We start from the raw sequence: 8,738 nt of genomic DNA on the forward strand, positions 1-8,738 counted from the left end.
GGTCCCAGAAGAAGAAGAGAAAAAGAAAGGGACTGAGAAAATATTTGAAAAGATTATAGTGGAAAACTTCCCTAATATGGGAAAGAAAATAGTTAATCAAGTCCTGGAAGCACAGAGAGTCCCATACAGGATAAACCCAAGAAGAAACACGCCAAGACACATATTAATCAAACTGTCAAAAATTAAATATAAAAAAAACATATTAAAAGCAGCAAGGGAAAAACAACAAATAACACACAAGGGAAACCCCAAGAGGATAACATCTGATCTTTCAGCAGAAACTCTGCAAGCCAGAAGGGAGTGACAGGATATACTTAAAGTGATGAAGGAGAAAAACTTACAACCAAGATTACTCTACCCAGCAAGGATCTCATTCAGATGTGATGGAGAAATTAAAACCTTTACAGACAAGCAAAAGCTGAGAGAGTTCAGCACCACCAAACCAGCTTTACAACAAATGCTAAAGGAACTTCTCTAGGCAAGAAACACAAGAGAAGGAAAACACCTACAATAACAAACCCAAAATATTTAAGAAAATGGGAATAGGAACATACATATCGATAATTACCTTGAATGTAAATGGATTAAATGTTCCCACCAAAAGACACAGACTGGCTGAATGGATACAAAAACAAGACCCATATATATGCTGTCTACAAGAGACCCACGTCAGACCTAGAGACACATACAGACTGAAAGTGAAGAGATGGAAAAAGATATTCCATGCAAATGGAAATCAAAAGAAAGCTGGAGTAGCAATTCTCATATCAGACAAAATAGACTTTAAAATAAAGACTATTACAAGAGACAAACAAGGACACTATATAATGATCAAGGGATCGACCCAAGAGGAAGGTATAACAATTGTAAAAATTTATGCACCCAACATAGGAGCACCTCAATACATAAGGCAAATACTAACAACCATAAATGGGGAATTCGACAGCAACACAATCATAGTAGGGGACTTTAACACCCCACTTTCACCAATGGACAGATCATCCAAAATGAAAATAAATAAGGAAACACAAGCTTTAAATGATACATTAAACAAGATGGACTTAATTGATATTTATAGGACATTCCACCCGAAAACAACAGAATGCACATTTTTCTGAAGTGCTCATGGAACATTCTCCAGGATAGATCATATCTTGGGTCACAAATCAAGCCTTGGTAAATTTAAGAAAATTGAAATCGTATCAAGTATCTTTTCCGACCACAATGCTATGAGACTAGATATCAATTACAGGCAAAGATCTGTAAAAAATACAAACACATGGAGGCTACACAATAAACTACTTAATAACGAAGTGATCACTGAAGAAATCAAAGGGGAAATCAAAAAATACCTAGAAACAAATGACAATGGAGATACGATGACCGAAAACCTATGGGACGCAACAAAAGCAGTGCTAAGAGGGAAGTATATAGCAGTACAAGCCTACCTCAAGAAACAGGAAACATCTCGAACAAACAACCTAACCTTGCACCTAAAGCAATTAGAGAAAGAAGAACAAAAAAACCCCAAAGCCAGCAGAAGGAAAGAAATTGTAAAGATCAGGTCAGAAATAAATGAAAAAGAAATGAAGGAAACAATAGCAAAAATCAATGAAACTAAAAGCTGGTTCTTTGAGAAGATAAACAAAATTGATAAACCATTAGCAAGACTCATCAAGAGAAAAAGGGAGAAGACTCAAATCAATAGAATTAGAAATGAAAAAGGAGAAGTAACCACTGACACTGCAGAAATACAAAAGATCATGAGAGATTACTACAAGCAACTCTATGCCAATAAAATGGACAATCTGGAAGAAATGGACAGATTCTTAGAAATGCACAAACTGCCGAGACTGAACCAGAAAGAAATAGAAAATATGAACAGACCAATCACAAGCACTGAAATTGAAACTGTGATTAAAATCCTTCCAAAAAACAAAAGCCCAGGGTCAGATGGCTTCACAGGTGAATTCTATCAAACATTTAGAGAAGAGCTAACACCTATCCTTCTCAAACTCTTCCAAAATATTGCAGAGGGAGGAACACTCCCAAACTCATTCTACAAGGCCACCATCACCCTGATACCAAAACCAGACAAAGATGTCACAAAGAAAGAAAACTACAGGCCAATATCACTGATGAACATAGATGCAAAAATCCTCAACAAAATACGAGCAAACAGAATCCAACAGCACATTAAAAGGATCATACACCATGATCAAGTGGGGTTTATCCCAGGAATGCAAGGATTCTTCAATATACGCAAATCAATCAATGTGATACACCATATTAACAAATTGAAGGAGAAAAACCATATGATCATCTCAATAGATGCAGAGAAAGCTTTCGACAAAATTCAACACCCATTTATGATAAAAGCCCTGCAGAAAGTAGGCATAGAGGGAACTTTCCTCAACATAATAAAGGCCATATATGACAAACCCACAGCCAACATTGTCCTCAATGGTGAAAAACTGAAACCATTTCCACTAAGATCAGGAACAAGACAAGGTTGCCCACTCTCACCACTATTATTCAACATAGTTTTGAAGTGTTAGCCACAGCAATCAGAGAAGACAAAGAAATAAAAGGAATCCAAATCAGAAAAGAAGAGGTAAAGCTGTCACTATTTGCAGATGACATGATACTATACATAGAGAATCCTAAAGATGCTACCAGAAAACTCCTAGAGCTAATCAATGAATTTGGTAAAGTAGCAGGATACAAAATTAATGCACAGAAATCTCTTGCATTTCTATACACTAATGACAAAAAATCTGAAAGTGAAATTAAGAAAACACTCCCGTTTACCATTGCAACAAAAAGAATAAAATATCTAGGAATAAACCTACCTAAGGAGACAAAAGACCTGTATGCAGAAAATTATAAGACACTGATGAAAGAAATTAAAGGTGATACAAATAGATGGAGAGATATACCATGTTCCTGAATTGGAAGAAACAACATTGTGAAAATGACTCTACTACCCAAAGCAATCTACACATTCAATGCAATCCCTATCAAACTACCACTGGCATTTTTCACAGAACTAGAACAAAAAATTTCACAATTTGTATGGAGACACAAAAGACCCCGAATAGCCAAAGCAATCTTGAGAATGAAAAATGGAGCTGGGGGAATCAGGCTCCCTGACTTCAGACTATATTACAAAGCTACAGTAATCAAGACAGTTTGGTACTGGCACAACAACAGAAATATAGATCAATGGAACAGGATAGAAAGCCCAGAGATAATCCGACAAACATATGGTCACCTTATCTTTGATAAAGGAGGCAAGCATATACAGTGGAGAAAAGACAGCTTCTTCAATAAGTGGTGCTGGGAAAATTGGACAGATACATGTAAAAGTATGAAATTAGAACACTCCCTGACACCATGCACAAAAATAAACTCAAAATGGATTAAAGACCTAAGTGTAAGGCCAGGCACTATCAAACTCTTAGAGGAAAATATAGGCAGAACACTCTATGACATACATCACAGCAAGATTCTTTTTGACCCAGCTCCCAGAGAAATGGAAATGAGAACACAAATAAACAAATGGGACCTAATGAAACTTAAACGCTTTTGCACAGCAAAGGAAACCATAAACAAGTCCAAAAGACAACCCTCAGAATGGGAGAAAAAATATTTGCAAATGAAGCAACTGACAAAGGATTAATCTCCAAGATTTACAAGCAGCTCATGAAGCTCAATAACAAAAAAACGAACAACCCAATCCAAAAATGGGCAGAAGACCTAAATAGACATTTCTCCAAAGAAGATATACAGATTGCCAACAGACACATGAAAGAATGCTCAACATCATTAATCATTAGAGAAATGCAAATCAAAACTACAATGAGATATCATCTCACACCGATCAGAATGGCCATCATCAAAAAATCTAGAAAAAATAAATGCTGGAGAGGGTGTGGAGGAAAGGGAACACTCTTGCACTGTTGGTGGGAATGTAAATTGATACAGCCACTATGGAGAACAGTATGGAGGTTCCTTAAAAAACTACAAATAGAACTACCATACGACCCAGCAATCCCACTACTGGGCATATACCCTGAGAAAACCATAGTTCAAAAAGAGTCATGTACCAAAATGTTCATTGCAGCTCTATTTACAATAGCCAGGACATGGAAGCAACCTAAAGGTCCATCGACAGATGAATGGATAAAGAAGATGTGGCACATATATACAACGGAATATTACTCAGCCATAAAAAGGAATGAAATGGAGGTATTTGTAATGAGGTGGATGGAGTTAGAGTCTGTCATACAGAGTGAAGTAAGTCAGAAAGAGAAAAACAAATACAGTATGCTAACACATATATATGGAATCTAAGGAAAAAAAAAAAAGGCCATGAAGAACCTAGTGGCAAGACGGGAATAAAGACACATACCTAGTAGAGAATGGACTTGAGGATATGGGGAGGGGTTGGGGTGAGATGTGACAGGGTAAGAGAGTGTCATGGACATATATACACTACCAAATGTAAAATAGATAGCTAGTGGGAAGCAGCCACATAGCACAGGGAGATCAGCTCTGTGCTTTGTGACCACCTAGAGGGGTGGGATGGGGAGGGTGGGAGGGAGGGAGATGCAAGAGGGAAGAGATATGGGAACATATTGTATATGTAGAACTGATTCACTTTGTTATAAAGCAGAAGCTAACACACCATTGTAAGGCAATTATAGTTCAATAAAGATGTTTAAAAAAAAAAAAAGAGTATGGATAACTTGTTTTCTTGTTCTTGAGTTTAGCAGGAATGCCTCTTGTGTTTCCCATTAGGAATTTTAGTGTTTATTTTCTTATTGATTTACATATAAAATGGACACTTGCTTTGTATGTGTGTGTATCTAAATTTCTAGATGCACTCACAAATACCATATACATAATGTATATATGTATATGTAGGAAGTGCCCATGAGTTCCTATTTTGTTTTTTTTTTTTGTTTTATTATTTTGTTTTGTTTTGTTTTAATTTTTTTGGAATGAGTGTTGAATTTCACTGGGCTCCATTTCAGGATTTCTGGAGATTTTCATATGATATTTCTCCTTAGACCTATCATAAAGTGAATTATAGTAGTGGATTTCCTAATTTTTGAATCATCTCTGGTTGCCTACCATAAATCCTACTTGTTCATGGTGTATTATTTTCCTAATGTGGTGTTTTATTCCGTCCACTGATATTAAATTTAAGAGATATTAATCAATATGCATACTTGACATTGTTCTATAGCTTTCCGTTATTATACTGTCCTATCAGGTTTTGGTATCAATGTTATAATCATTTCATAAAAATAATTTGAATTTCTCTTTATTTTCTATGTTTTGAAATATTTTGTGTAGCACTAAGAGTGCTTATGTAGCGTTGTGTTTAGTTGATGATTAAGTTTTGGTAAAATTCTTCTGTGAAAATTTTAAGGCTTAGTGCTTTTCTATGAGGTAATTCTTTAATAAATCTCCCTATTTCATCTATGGAAATTGGTTTCCTTATGATTTCCATCTCAATTCCAGTCATTTTGACAAATTATTTTTTTCCTGTGAAATCATACTTATTATTTAGGTTTTCAACTTATTTTGCAAAAAAGTCTTTTGTTATTATTTAAAATTTTTCTGTTTTAATAGTTATTTTCCTCTTTTCATTTCTTACTTTGTGTATCTGTGTTTTCTACTTATTTCTTATTACATTAACTAGCAGTTGATTCCTTATTGTTCATTTATTTTAAAAACAGTATTTTGATTTAGTTACTTCTAGTATTTTTCCATTTCTTATGTCTTTAATGTTTTCTTTTATCTTTATCATTAACGTTTTCTTTTGGTTCATTTTGCTGTTTTTTGTTTAACTTTAGGAGTTTAAATTTTAATTCATTAATTTCATTTAAAAATTTTATTGATGTAAATATTTGTAGTTAATATTAATATTAAATTTCCTTTAATAACTGCTAAAATATATCCCACATATTATGATATGTGGAGTTTCTAATATCCTTGTTTTTTTTTAATGCTGTAATTTTGGTTTGTATTTCCCCTTTTTTTAAAATTTAATTTATTTATTTTTTATACAGCAGGTTCTTATTAGTTATCTATTTTATACCTATTAGTGTATATATGTCAACCCCAATCTCCCAATTCATCCCACCACTACCACCTCTGCCACTTTCCCCCCTTTCCCCTTTCTTTTTATTTATTTATTTTTTGGCCGTGCCACACAGCTTGCAAGATCTTAGTTCCCCAACCAGGGCTTGAACCTGTGCCCCTGGCAGTGAAAGCACGGAGTCCTAACCACTGGACCTCCAGGGAATTCCTTGTATTTCCCCTTTCACTTAAGAGCATTTAATAGTTTGGTTTTGGTTTTTTTTTTTCTGTTTTTAAAGATTTATTTGATTGATTGATTGATTGCTATGTTGGGTCTTCGTTTCTGCGCTAGGGCTTTCTCTAGTTGCGGCAAGCGGGGGCCACTCTTCATCGCGGTGTGCAGGCCTTTCACTATTGTGGCCTCTCTTGTTGTGGAGCCCAGGCTCCAGACACGCAGGCTCAGTAGTTGTGGCTCACGGGCCTAGTCGCTCCACAGCATGTGGGATCTTCCCAGACCAGGGCTCGAACCCGTGTCCCCTGCATTAGCAGGCAGATGCTCAACCACTGTGCCACCAGGGAAGCCCCCATTTAATAGTTTTATGGGCCCAGCACACTTCCTCTGTGCAACTCTGCCCTCATTAATAGGTTTTTTAATTTTTCTGATGTAAAGACTTCTAGAAAAATGTTTTACCTTCATTGTACTATGATAAAAAGAATGCTGGTTGTGTTATTTCTATTTTATTGAATTTGATGATACTTTCTTTGTGACCTGGCATAAAGTTTTATGAATACTCCTCATTTCCCTGAGAAGATATTTTTCTATTGTCTAGCTGTAAGGTTTGATATATATCCAGAAGATCTAACTTAGTGATTATGTGGAATGAGTCCAGTTTTTCTCAAGCAGGCTTTTTGTGGTCCACCATGGGGGGATGGAAAGAGAGGTGTTAACACACAGGAATAGGGAGGGGTGCTTTGATCTGAGGACAGGTTCATAGCTAGAGACATAAGATTCTATTGACAATCATAAGCACTCATTTACTCAATAAATATTCAAAAATGCTCTCTGTGACAAGCCATCTTTCATTTAATTCAGGTTTCTGCTTAAAAGGCACAGACAGGTCTAACCAAACCACAGCTAAAACCCCTGTCAGTCTCATTGTTACACTGCTTTAATTTTCTTCTTAGCACTTCGTACTCCTCTGCTCATATTCAATTCTTATTTTCTTTAGTATCTCCCCACTAAAATATAAATTCTACAGCGGCACAGATTTTTGCCTGTTTTCCTTTCTATTCTATCTATACTACCCAGAATCCTGCCAGTCACGTGGTACACTCTAAAGAAAGGTTTGCTACATAATGTATGAATAATACCCACCCCATGACTTCAGAGAATAAAACATCTGGTGTAGGGGCAGGCACAGTAATATATTTTGATAAGAAACCAATTAAATATGATGTCACTACACTTCACTACATCATTCAATATTCAACATATATTTAATAAGCATGTGCTAGTTGGAGCTCCTGTGCTAGCCACTGTGCATGTAGTGATGAATGCAGCACAGTCCCTGATCTCTACTAGTATTGGATCTCGTAGGAACATTTCCATTATGAATTGTGCATTAGATTCTTATTTAGCTTCAATAACAACAACAACAAATCCAAAACAAATTAAACAACAACAACAATAAAAAACAACTAACAACAACTAAAACCAGTGGTTCTCAACCCTTGCAGAACCATAGAATCACCTGGGAAGTTTTTTAAATAGACAAACTTCTTGCAAAATGGTAAAATTCTTATGAAGGGGAATTTGGCAATATCTAGCACATACCTGTTAGTCCATAAATCCCAATTCTCAAAATCAAGGAAACACTGGGAAAATATGAAAATGTTATTGATTGCAGAAATATGTGTTATAACAAAACTGGAATAATTAAACGTCCATGAGTAGAGGACTTGAAAAACAAAATAATTGAATATTATGCAGCTATAGAAAGGAATGATGACTATTTCTATATATTGATTTGGAACACTCTCTGGGATATATTGACAAGTGAAGAAAAATCAAGATGGGGAAACTGTATATTACATTATCACTTACCATACATGGTAAGTATGAATACACATGGAATTATAATCAACAAACTAAAAAAAAGTACATATGTGAGAATATACAGAGTGGTAGGGACAAGAAGGCAAGCCGGATTTTGCTAAAATACATTGTTTTGTAGGTTTGACTTTGGTATTATGTAACTTTTCTGCATATTTATAAAAACTAATTAAGGTAAACTTAATGAAAAGCAAAATGAATCTACTATACTTTATTGTGCATCCAGTTGATGGCATTACCACACAGAGACTTTTTTTTTTTTTTGAGACTATTTTTAATGGTTTTAAAATATAGCCATTTGTTCTGCACATTCCTAGAGGATATAACCTGAGGACCAAAAGAATCAGATAAAAACTTTAAACTATTTTCAGAATCAGTATTTTTATTGATAATGTTGGCATGGTTTTTTGGATACTTGGTTGTGAATTGTGGGATAACAGTAATGAGCAATTTTTAATTTTTTCAGTGTTATTGGGAGTCAAGACTTGTGGTTTCAGAGAAAGGACATACTGATGAAAGATCAAGGGTGTAA

This window comes from Eschrichtius robustus, chromosome X, assembly GCF_028021215.1.
Source record: "Eschrichtius robustus isolate mEscRob2 chromosome X, mEscRob2.pri, whole genome shotgun sequence".
Taxonomy (NCBI): Eukaryota; Metazoa; Chordata; class Mammalia; order Artiodactyla; family Eschrichtiidae; genus Eschrichtius; species Eschrichtius robustus.